This window comes from Macrotis lagotis, chromosome 2, assembly GCF_037893015.1.
Source record: "Macrotis lagotis isolate mMagLag1 chromosome 2, bilby.v1.9.chrom.fasta, whole genome shotgun sequence".
Taxonomy (NCBI): Eukaryota; Metazoa; Chordata; class Mammalia; order Peramelemorphia; family Peramelidae; genus Macrotis; species Macrotis lagotis.
The window spans coordinates 122,858,311-122,870,794 of NC_133659.1; the positions used below are offsets into that span (position 1 = coordinate 122,858,311).

Below are 12,484 nucleotides of genomic sequence, written 5' to 3' on the forward strand. Positions count from 1 at the left end.
TCCTTGGTCCTTCTTTCTAAAGAATACTATTATCGGGGCAGCTAGGTGGCATGGTGGATAAAGCACCAGCCCTGGAGTCAGGAGTGCCTGAGTTCAAATCTGACCTCAGATACTTAATAATTACCTAGCTGTGTGGCCTTGGGCAAGCCACTTTAACCCCATTTGCCATACAAAAACCTTAAAAAAAAAAAAGAATGCTATTATCATTACAGTTAGCAAAAAAGATACTTTTTGCTCAGTTTTTGCAGAATGTGAACTTAAGCAGGTTTAAATCATTGAAGTTCTCCATTATTGTCTCCACACCAGATTTAAGATGTTTTCTTTAACTTATCTTTTTTCTTTCTTTAATTTGATACACTCTTAACAATACATCTTATATTTCTAATTTTATTTTTCTTCACCCTAAAAATGCCTGTGAGGCTTTCCCTATGCTTGATTTCTAGATTTCATCATATGAATATATTCTGCATATTTACAATGTTCCTCACCCCCACCACACCCCTTCCTCATTCCACCTCCTCTGTTTTTAACCTTTATATGAAGTATATTCTCCCCAATCAATGAATGGTCCGAGGATATGAATAGACAGGATTCAAATGGAAAAAACTAAAGCTATGTGTAATCATATGGAAAAAATGCTCCAAATTATTATTGATTAGAGAAATGCAAATTAAAACAACAATGAGGTATCATCTCACACCCATCAGATTGGTCAAAATGAGAAAAAGGGAAAATGATCAATAGTGGAGAAATTGTGGGAGGATTGGGGCATTGATATGTTGCTGATGGACTTCAAATCCAACCTATCCAGAGAGCAATATGGAACAATGCCCCAAAACTGATCATACTCTTTGATCCAGCAATTCCAATTCTAGGTCTATATTCAGAAGAAATTATTTTAAAAAAAAAGGGAAAGTCCCAACATGTTCCAAAATATTTCTAGCAGCCCTATTTGTAGTAGCAAAGAATTGGAGATCAAGGGAATGCCCATCAATTGGGGAATGGCTAAACAAGTTATGGTATATAAATACTATGGCATACTATTGTTCTATAAGAAATCATAAATGGTTGGACTGAGTGAAGATAGTAGAACTAAGAGAACAATGTACACATTAACAACAAAACTGAGATGATCACCCTTATTGGAAGCAGCTCTTCTCAGCAATTCAGAGCTAGGACAACCATATTAGACAGGTTATGGACAATGTTGTCCCCATCCAGAGGAAGAAAAACAGAACAAAACACACACAAAAAACCCCCTTCAGAATCTAATGAACACTTTGTAAAAATTTATGTCTTATGTATCTCTTTCCCATAATCCTAATTCCTCATACCCAGAATAACTAATCTGTAAACATGCTTATCAAATTATGTATGTTTGATTACTGTTTGGTGTTGAGGGGAGTGGGAAGGGGGGGTGGAAGGGAATTTTGTAACTTAAAAATATGCATCTGCAATGTGGGTGATGCAGTGGATAGAGTACTGGCCCTGGAGTCAGAAGTTCTCTCAATTGCCTTTAACCACTGAACAAATAATTGTGTTGGTACCCCTCAGCATTGTGTTATCAAATAAACTATTTCTCTTTTTATATTTTTTTTTTCAGATCAGCTCTTACAATATTAGCACAAAGAGACTTTCATCATCTTTCTGCTTCTTTCACAGCTTATCTAATTCCATATTCTTTGGAAAGTACAATATATTTGTTACTTAACTTTATATACTCATTTTAACAGTGTTATTAAATACTTTGTTCTCTCAGATAATCTAGAGTATGGAGAAGCATTCTTTTGACCCTTTTCTTTTCTGGTAGGGAGACCAGCCTGCATTTTGAACATAGGTAATTATTATTTATTTGTGGAAGAAATTTAAATATCAGTAGATACTTTTTTTTGTTATATTCTACCTAGGTGTTTAAAATTTGACATCCTTTTCATGCTCTCTAGAAGCAAATCTTCAGTCTTGTTGTTCTTGATAATGCTTTTCATGACCAGCTTCCCTGGAAAACTTATGTATAACTTTCTTTAATCATATCACTTCCTTTTCCTGGAGTTCTACCAATGTCTTCTCCCTTGTGCTGGATTATATAGCTAATAAATATCAGAGGTAGGATTCAGTCCCAGGTTATACAGTTCCAAGTCTTACCACACACACACACTCTCTCTCTCTCTCTCTGCTATGCCATGCTGCTACTTTCCTGGTTGGAAAACTGCGAAAGTCACTTTTATATTCATTTTCATCTTTATAAAACACTTGGTTGGATTAAGTGACTTCTAAGATGCCTTATAATCTTTAATCATATCATAATCCACAGTTTTTATCCTCAGTTTTAACTTTATAGCCTTCCAATTTTTGACTAAATTCAGGATTGAATTGGCATCAATAAATTAATTTTTTCCTAACAATAATAACATTTATAAACACCTTAAAGTAGATATTATTTTATGGATAAGAAAACTAAAACTCAGAGAAAATGAGTTGCCTGGGATCACATGACTATTTAAAGGATATTAACCCAGATTTCCAAACTCTCATCAACCATGGCCCCCTTTGTTCTGTTTTTTTAAACTGATGGGTAGCCTAGTAGATAGAATGCTAGACTTAGAATTAGAAAGACTTTAGTTTGAATTTTATGGTAGATACTAACTGCATGACTTGAAGCAATTCACACATGCTCTATTTCCTCATCTGAAAATGAGTTAGACTTTCTAAGTGACCTTGAAGGTGTCTTCCAGCTTCAAATCAGTGTGTGATCTTATGCCCTATTTTGGGTGTAGTTCATCTCAGCAGGTTCTTAAACTTTAAAGAAAACAACCAAAAGAACATATGAACCCATGGACAGTAAAATATTTGAATCTTACACAAGCTTAATCAATCAGTACAAAATAACAAATTCACATGGAAGTAATGATTAGTCCTAAAAGAGTTTTTAAAACACTAGACTACTTTTATTTTAAGACCTAATTACTTTCAGCCAGAAGCATTAAATATTTTTCCATTTCCCCAGAAAGGAGTCTCTATTAGCTGCCTTTCCTTACCCTTTGAGTTTTAAATTTTTTGCTTCCTTTCCTTAGGGAATGGCTAAAGTTAGCTCTGAGATTTAGCACTCACAAATGCTAAATTTATTAAATGTTTAGTTGAATTCACTTTTGATTTCTAAGAAATTTTACAACATTTTTTGAGCCAAACTTAATTGTGAAAGTAAACTTTGTTCCATTTTTTAAAATATTTCAGGTAAAATTGGTTTCTTATAATGAAGACTGTTTAGGAAAATGAGGATATTTTCATTTAGAAATTCACAAATATGGAACATAATCAAAGCAAAGAATAGGTGAAATAAAGTAGTATATTTAAAGAAAACTGTTTCATTTCTTTTTCTGTATTGTTAATGCTTCTCCTTGAAATGAAGCATCTATAAAAATGAAAATGTGGAAATTTTTCCTTTAAATAAAAAAATATAGCAATTTGTTAGTCGTATATCTCTCAACACTATAGCTTTTCATAATATTAGCATATACTCCTTTTTATGAAAGGGTGTATCAAAAGAAAATACCTGAACTTCATTTGGGTTTTTTGGGGTTTTTTTTTTTTTACTATAAGAAGTGAACTACATTATGGAATATTGAGTTTCAAGCCCTTGTGCCTGATAAGAACCATTAAATGAAACAGTGAAATAAAACAGATGCATTTAAGTACTGTAATGCCTGCCACAGTTTGGTACCAATATACAAAGTAAGTTTATAAAGTTAGCTTATTGGTTGAAACCTAAATACCAGAAGCCTGTACTGATCTAAATCAAAATATTTGAATGTTTAAATATATATCAAGATATACATTTTTAAAGTCTGCTATATTTCATTAGTCTCTTTCTATAACAGTAATCAAATATATTGATGAAAATATAGCAATAGGTTAAAAACTATTTAAAATGAACTCAAACCACCAGTAAAGACTTGACTTTGTGGGTTCTCACATTTTCTATGGGCTCTTCTAAATATATATATATATATAAATATATATATATATACAGAGAGAGAGGGAGGGAGGGAGAGAGAGAGAGAGGGAGAGAGAGAGACATGCTTATTTCAGTATTTTAATCAAATTTGAATATGTATTTCAAAGTTATTCTTCTGTCTCAAGCAGTGAAATGATTTTCTTTTATTGGTTTTATGTATGATATAGGAGTCAACAAATTTTGTCTCCAGATATCTCTTACAGAACCTTTTTAAAGCAATTAGCAAAGTCAGCTTTTTAAAAAAATTTAAATTAGAAAGACTGATACTTAAGTTTTTGAGTATAAATCAACTGTGTATTGATTAAGAAATAAGATATCATAGGTTAAGGATTTCTAAGACTGACTTGGCCATTCTGTCTTACTTTCTCACATTTCTGTTAACTATTTAAAATTAAAAAGAAACTTAATTGCTTCTGTATAATTTATTTGCATTTTTAATGGATTAAGATAGATCAAATTATTTTTTGACTAAAATTATGATAAATGTTACTATTACTTCTTAGACTTCAAACTTTCCAATATATATAGCTAAAAGGATAATCAAATGAGACAATGTATACAAAGCACTTTTGCAAGCGTAAATCTCCCTATAAATTACAGATGTTACTGGTATGAGTTTTAGGATTGGAATTTCTATAGCTTCTACTTTTTAAAAAAAATATTTTGCCAAGTACATGCAAAGATAAGATTCAATATTAATTTTTTATAAAATTATAAGTTCCATATTTTTCTCCCCTCCTTCTCAACAGTGAGTAGTTTGATGTACTATGTTGAACATATTTCCATATTAGTTTGTGAAAGAATTAGAATAAAAGAAAAAAAAGAGGAAAAGCATAAACCAGCATAAAACATATTTAAAACAAATTTAAAAAATTGAAAACTGTATGCTTTGGTTTGCATTCAGACTTCATACTTCTTGGGCAGCTAGGTGGCACAGTGGATAAAGCACCGGCCCTGGAGTCAGGAGTACCTGGGTTCAAATCCGGGCTCAAACACTTAATAATTACCTAGCTGTGTGGCCTTGGGCAATCCACTTAACCCCATTTGCCTTGCAAAAACCTAAAAAAAACAAAATAGACTTTATACTTCTTTCTCTGGATGTGGATAGTATTTTCCAATACAAGTATTTTAGAATTGTCTTTGTCTTTGTACTTCTGAGAAGAGCTAAATCTTTTATAGTTGACCATAACACGATGTTGTTGCTACTGCGTACAATGTTCTCCTGCTTCTGCTTACTTCCTTCACTCAGCATCACTTCATGTAAGTCTTTTCAGGGTTTTCTGATATCTGGCCATTCATGATTTCTTACAAATCAATTTTGCTCTATCACATTCATATTCTGTAATTGGTTCAGCAATTCCCCAAATGGTGGACATCCTTTCAATTTCCAAATCGTTGCCACTGCAAAAGTAGGTGCTATTGTACATGTGGGTCCTTTCCCCTTTGTAGCATCTCTTTGGAATACAGAACTAAGTAGTAGTATTGCTAGATCAAAGGGTATATTGCCTTTTAAGCAAAGTTCCAAATTGCTCTCCAGAATAGTTTGGATCACTTCACAATTCCCCCAACAGTGTTTTAATGTCCCAGTTTTCCTATAACCCCTGCAACATTGATCATTTTCCTTTTTTTTATTATATCGGCCAGTCTGATTAGTGTGGTGTGTTACCTCAGTTATTTTAATTTGTATTTCTCTAATCAATAATGATTTAAAGTGTTTTTATATGACTATAGATAGCTTTTATTTCTTTTTTTTCTGGAAACTCCTGTTCATAACATTTGACCATTTATCACCCAGAGAATAATTTATATTCTTATAAATTTGACTCAGTGTTCAGTATATTTTAGAAAAGAGTTCTTTATGAGAAATACTAGCTTAACAATTGTTTCTCAGCTTCTACTTTTTATTTAAACTAGACCTGTTGATATTGTTAGACAATGATCATAATCTTTTTTTGTTAAATTCAGTTTCATTTATTTTCAGTTCTTAATTCTCTCCTTCCATTCCCTCTTTCTCTCCCATTGAGAAGCAAGAAAAACAAACTTATTTATTACAAATATGTATAGCATATGTGTACTATGTTACATATGTGTATATATACATATATAAGCAAAATAAATTCCCACATTAGGCAGGTCATATAGAACCTCTTATTCTTATACTACCAGGCTTAGTGAATGTAATATATTACATGCATATCTGAGTTAATTTTTATTTTTTTCCAGATTTTTTATTTTGTTCCATAAAATGCTAATTACCTCCTCCTGTTTTTCTTTCAATTTATGCATGCGTTATGGGCCATATTTAGAAAACGACCCATTAACAGAGCTCTGTGATTATCTGGAGAACAGTCAATTTTTCATGCCTAAATGTAGAAATGTATTTAGGTCTACTCAGTACTATTAGGATTATTAGAGGTGACTATGGATTATTAAATTAAGCAATTTCTTTTCTAAATGCTAACTAGTTTTTCTGTCTTTTTTTTTTTTTTTTTTGGACTTCTGATTCAGTAAGATACAATGATAAAAAGTTCACAGGACTCAAAAATAGAATGCTTGACTTCTCCTTAATTCTGCCTTGTAGTAATTACTTGACCTTTGGCAAATCACTTAGCCTCTCTGATCCTCCTCAACTTTCCTCAGCCATAAAAGAAGGGGATTGAATTAGATGATCTCTGAGATCCTTCCCAATTCTACCATTAACTGTTGGAAATTCTGTCACAAGTCTCTGTTTAATTTCACATTTATTTTTCTAGCAAATTACTTTCAGAGCATCTGACTTTTCAGATGGTCCTTCAATAGCTTTTAATGTTTATAAGTGTTTGGGCAAATGTTTTGCTTCCATTTTCATAATATGGACCTAATCAAAGTAATATTATATCTCATTTTTTAAGAAGTGCCCATTGGTAAGATGAGCTCTGCTTCTTTCTGGAAAAGTTCAAGAAATTTGCACTAGATGATAGCTTTAGAACTGACTGTGTGAGCAGGCTCAGAGAAGTATTGTGAAGAGTCATTTTGTCATGTTGTCCAGGAGTCCCCTTCCAGTAGAATGACTCAGAACTGTGACTTAGAACAAGGGATTTAATGATCTATGCACCTATACCTCCTATATATCTATAGTCGATACAACCTTAGAAGGGTTAGCTAACCTGCTAGTTGACAGAATTCAGAGAGATTTTGACTAAGAACATTTTGCTGTATTTAATAAGATGAGGTTTAGTAAGAGGAAATTAAAGACTTATACTTGTGTTAAATATAGATCTAATAAGTGCAGAATCAGGGAAGGCATAATTGTCTGAAAAGATACAGAGCATTGTAAACCTATTGTGAGTCATTTGGGTGATGCAGCAGCTAAAAAAGCTATTGTGAATACAGGTTGCATTAAGAGAATCATAGTTTTCAAGTATTAGAAGATGGTACAGCCCTTGTACTCTGTCAGACCCTTTAGAATGTTGTCTTCAAGTTTGCACAATATCATTTAAAAAGGTCCAGTGTCTAGAGGAAGGAAGCTAGTTTCATAAAGTTAAATTCTATCATGTGAGGATTGGTTGAGGTAAGTGTAGAGAAGAGAAGACTCCAGGGAGACATAATGGTTATTCTCTGTTCAATTTGATTAAGTTGGATTTACTGTTTTATGCCAGAAGCTGTAATCAGGAGTGGTAGGAAGAAAGTTCAAAGAGATACATTTCTACTTGGTGTGAGGGAAATCTAACAGATCAAAAATAGGAGTCAGTGGGTTCATCCTAGGTTATAGGTTTCCAAGCAGAGACTGGATATACATATACATTGCACACGTAAATGCATTTAAGCACATTGCATAATACACACATACATGAACATATATATATTTAAAATAGTGGATTCTCTTTAGGTATGGATTGGACTGGTCCCCCAGTTCGAAAATTCTATGAAGTATATATAAAATATCATCTGTATACCTTTTTTTAAGAGGACAAAAAAGACAAAGTTAATTTTTTTGTATTTTATAATATGAGATCAAATTTTTTTCTATAAGTTTACATGACAGCTTTATTTTGCTGAATGCTAAAATGTATAAGAAAAATGCCATACTCACAAGAAATTTGGATTCAATCTATAAACTTGAATTGGATTCACATATTTACTAGTAACTAGCTTCATGAATTTAAACATTAACTTATTTGAGAATCTCAGTCTTATATGAGATTTGAACTAAATAATGAATTCAGCTATGAACAGTCTATGAATTATGCCAAAAATGTAAATTTGTTTCTGCTATCTACCTGACTGTGTTTACTCTGTTGTATTAAGGAATTTTTCGAAAATACATATACTAGGGCAGCTAGGTGGCGTTAGTGGATAAAGCACCAGCCCTGGAGTCAGGAGTACCTGGGTTCAGATCCGGTCTCAGACACTTAATGATTACCTGGCTGTGTGGCCTTGGGCAAGCCACTTAACTCTGTTTGCCTTATGAAAACCTAAAATAAAAAAAATACATATCCTAACTTTTGTAAACTTGTTGAAAGATTTTCATCTTGATAAAATGTGACATTTTGTCTTTTATGAAATTTAGGGCACAGAGGATATAAGTTTTGCAAAACTTTAAAAAAGATTAGGTATCTAGGAGAAGAGGTTTTAGGATGTAACAGGGAGAAGCCATTTAACATTTTGGGGAAACTTATCCAAAAGAACCTTTTAGATACTTCCAGAGCCTATAGCTTAATTTAAAGTTGCAAGTAAAAATCTTGGGAATCCAGTTTAGGTATTGGGTCATTTAAGAAAAAAAATTATAACCTACCCAGATATAATCACATATAAGAATATAATAAGTGTATTTTAGATTTATGTATAACTTTTCTTGTTGGTGTATCTGTATATCCTTTTTTGAATGACATTACTAAGTATGTAATGTTTTGTTGACCAGATTATCAAAATTCCATACCTGTATTAGTTTCCCTTTCTTCTTAATCAATACCAATGAGTCCAAGTTAGTTTTGAGAGAGAGAGAGAGAGAGAGAGAGGGAGAGAGAGAGAGAGAGAGACAGACAGACAGACAGACAGACAGGCAGGCAGACATATACCTTTCTTAAAGTTTCCCATTATTGACATGCTTTTGGCCAACTTCTTGCATTAAATTAATGCACAACTGTGTTAAATTTGAATTCTTCCTATTCTGATGTTTATGTTTTCTTTAAAATCAGTAGTTGAAATTAGATCTGGAAGAACTGATTCAATTCTTCAATCTATAGCTATACCTCATTTTAAAGGGGAAAAAATCCTTTTAGGCTAGCATAACAATAGTTTTAAATAAATTTCCATTTTAATTACTTTGATGCTATAGTATACCAAAGTATTAAAGTAATTCTTATGCAAGTTCTATTTAGTCTAATATTTATTTATGTGGATACTTAACCTTCCCATTTAATAATGCTTTTGAATCTAAATCAGAGATTCTTGGTATTATCTCTAATTTCCTCATTGTGGAAGTAAAACTTAACAAATTCTTAGTCAACTTCTCATGCTAGGTGTAATTTTTAGATATATTGTTTGAAGAATTCAGCTATAATATTTATAGTTTATAGTAATACAAACAAGTCTACATAAATAAAGTGCATTTATATTTTCTTCTTAGCCAGGTGATGCTTTAAATCCTAGTGGATATCATTTGTATGTGTGTGTGTGTGTTTGTGTGTGTGTTTGTATACATATACACACACACACACACATATATTTAGAGTGTAGTAATTTTGACATCAAGACCTTGGGGCATTGTGATAATTGTATATTTTGTGTTGCCTGATGGTATAATTATAATGATGGAATGCCAGAATAGACTAGGCCTAGTTGTCCTACTGCCCATAAAACTTTATAGGAAAAAACAATTTGTGCTTTTCCTCTGTTAACTCTATCACAGCTTTTGTTTAGATGAAACTGCAACTAGTTCTCTCTTCTGCTGCCTTAGATAGTTAACATTAGATCCTCTCCTCAATTTGGGATCCCAAAAAGAAATTTCCCCTATGGAAGCCTCACACCAGCAAGCCTGGTGTCAATAAATGACCCCAAAATCTTCACCACACCTGAGTCTGATTAGGAATGCCCCATCCTACATCTGGCACCAATTACCTGTTCTCAAGCAAGCCCATTTTTAGGGTATATAGTTTTCCCACCTGAACTCCAGTGTCTGAGTGTCTTTCTGCTCTGACATATTTCCCCCTCCCTCACATTAGGTGATTTTCTTGTATCTTTGGGGACAACCTCTGTGTGTTTATATTACCATGTTTTGTGTGTGTATATATATACACACACACATATATATATATATATATGCATATGTATGTACTCCTGAGCACTCTTATTTGCCTGCTTGCCATGCCACATAATAATAAAGCTCTTGTGTTAGCTTTTCGAGTACCAATTTCCTGTAAATTCCTAAACCCAGGACTTTACTTTGATGCCAAATAAAGCAATCATGTCTTAGTTCAAAATTTAACTAGTAGTATGGGTGTGTCATTGCCATTATTGAGGTACATTGGTATTTGGGCTAAACAAAGTATTAATACTGTACTTAAGACTAGAAACTACTAAGCAGTTTTAAACTCTCAATTTTGTTTACTGTTTTTTTAATTAGTAATATATTTTTTGAAAATGTATTTTGAGAAATTTTCTCAGTATTATATTGAGTATATGTCCTTAGTTTGGTGTTTCAATTTATTCTTCCCAAGTCGGTGACTTCTCAGTCTTGATGCAGACAGAATAACCTGATGATATCTATCACAGAAGTGCAAGTTGCCACCTCCTTTCAACTTGATCAGATGTGAAAAATGTCAGAAGACATCAGACAGTATAGTTGGCATAGGACAGTAAATGCCTCATGAATTCTTGTTGATTGAGGTCCTGTCTTCAGTATTTTAATAACTCCATAGAGGTTAAAGTGGACATATATATTCATATACATATCGATGTCTATGTACACATATACAGTATGCATAGTTGCAGCATGCTTTAAGGACCCACGAAGCCTATGCCTAGTATTTTATTATCTATATTACATATTATATAGAAAGTAAAATGCTAGGTAGGCATAGGCTTTTTGTTTTATCTATGTAAGTACTTGATGCTTTGATCATTCCCCTGAATAATTCTCTTCTTCCTTGGTATTTAAGATGAAAATTAGAATCTGACAATGCAAGATAGTAATCCTGATAACCACACTATTTCTCAGTGAATGCACTCAGGGTCAGAGCCCTTAAGAGCTGTAGAACAGTTTAACTCATGACCCTTTGGGGAAACTCATCTCTGTTTGGATGATTATGGATTCTCCAGGATGGCTTTGTGCACTGTATATAATTAAATGGGGAGGTAGAACTCAGGTCAAATACCCCAGAAAACATAAACATACAATCATATAGGCAATCAATCATTGAACATTTATAAAGTGCCTTTTATGTGCCAGTGTATTGTACTAAACACAGGAGATACAAAGAAAGGTAAGATACAACCTCTGCTCTCAAGCTCACAGTTTAATTGGGGGGGGGGGGGCAAAATCAGTTTGTTGAGTAAGATGAGGCTTTATTTTGCTCAAATGTTTTACTCAAATTCTGAGCTCTTCATTTGTCTTAAAGAATTGTTTTGAGAAAATTGTTTTGTAACTAAATCATTGTAAATGTCTGTAACTATGAGAAGTTAACTGGGACTGTCAGAATTCACAGCACTCCTAAAATCTATCTATTGACTCCAGGGTGAGAACCCCTGCATTCAGCATTATGAGATGATCAACCTTGATGGATACAGCTCCTCTCAACAGTTCAGAGTTAGGATAAGCCTAGTAGACAAGCTATGGATAATGCCGTTCCCATCCAGAGGAAGAAAAACAAAAAGTCCTTTAGAATCTAATGAACACTACATTCACTTTTTTAAAAAAAAATATCTTTTATGTATTTCTTTCCCTTAATCCTAATTCCTCATACCGAAAGTGGCTAATCTGTTAACATATTTAAAACATGTATAATGTACAATATTAACCTGACTGTTCACCAATGAGGGGAAGGAGGTAGGAAGGGAGGGTAGAAGGAAATTTTTTGAGTTAAAAATATACATATGCATATGGATGAGTATTGAAAAACTTTCATAACATGTATTTGGAAAAATAAAATAGCAATAAATAAGAACCCCCGCATTTAGGCCAGTAGCCATTGCCTACTTGTCTTTGCCCTTCACCCTCCTAAAATCATTTTACTTAGGAGAATGACTTAATATGCTCTAAGGAGAGAGTGGGGAAAAGCACCCTTTCATAGGCAGAATATATCAACAGAACAGTCTCTACATCACAATTTTCATAAAGCCTTTGATCTTAATGAGAACTCCAATAAAAGAGTTCTTTCTGTACTGTCATGCAGCTGTCCATACACTGGGTGATCATGTCTTGTTCTTTGTGTGGACAGGACATATGTCCTGAAATTAAACCTGCTTCCTTTTTCTTCACATTTTAGGCATTTC

General features: G+C 33.0%; 1 protein-coding gene across 5 annotated transcripts in view; it reads left to right on the plus strand.

Annotated features, from left to right (window-relative positions):
* The window catches only part of LYPLAL1 (lysophospholipase like 1), a 124,265-nt gene that overhangs the window by 18,728 nt on the left and 93,053 nt on the right, over nt 1-12,484 (plus strand). The gene's annotated exons all lie outside the window — the stretch shown is intronic.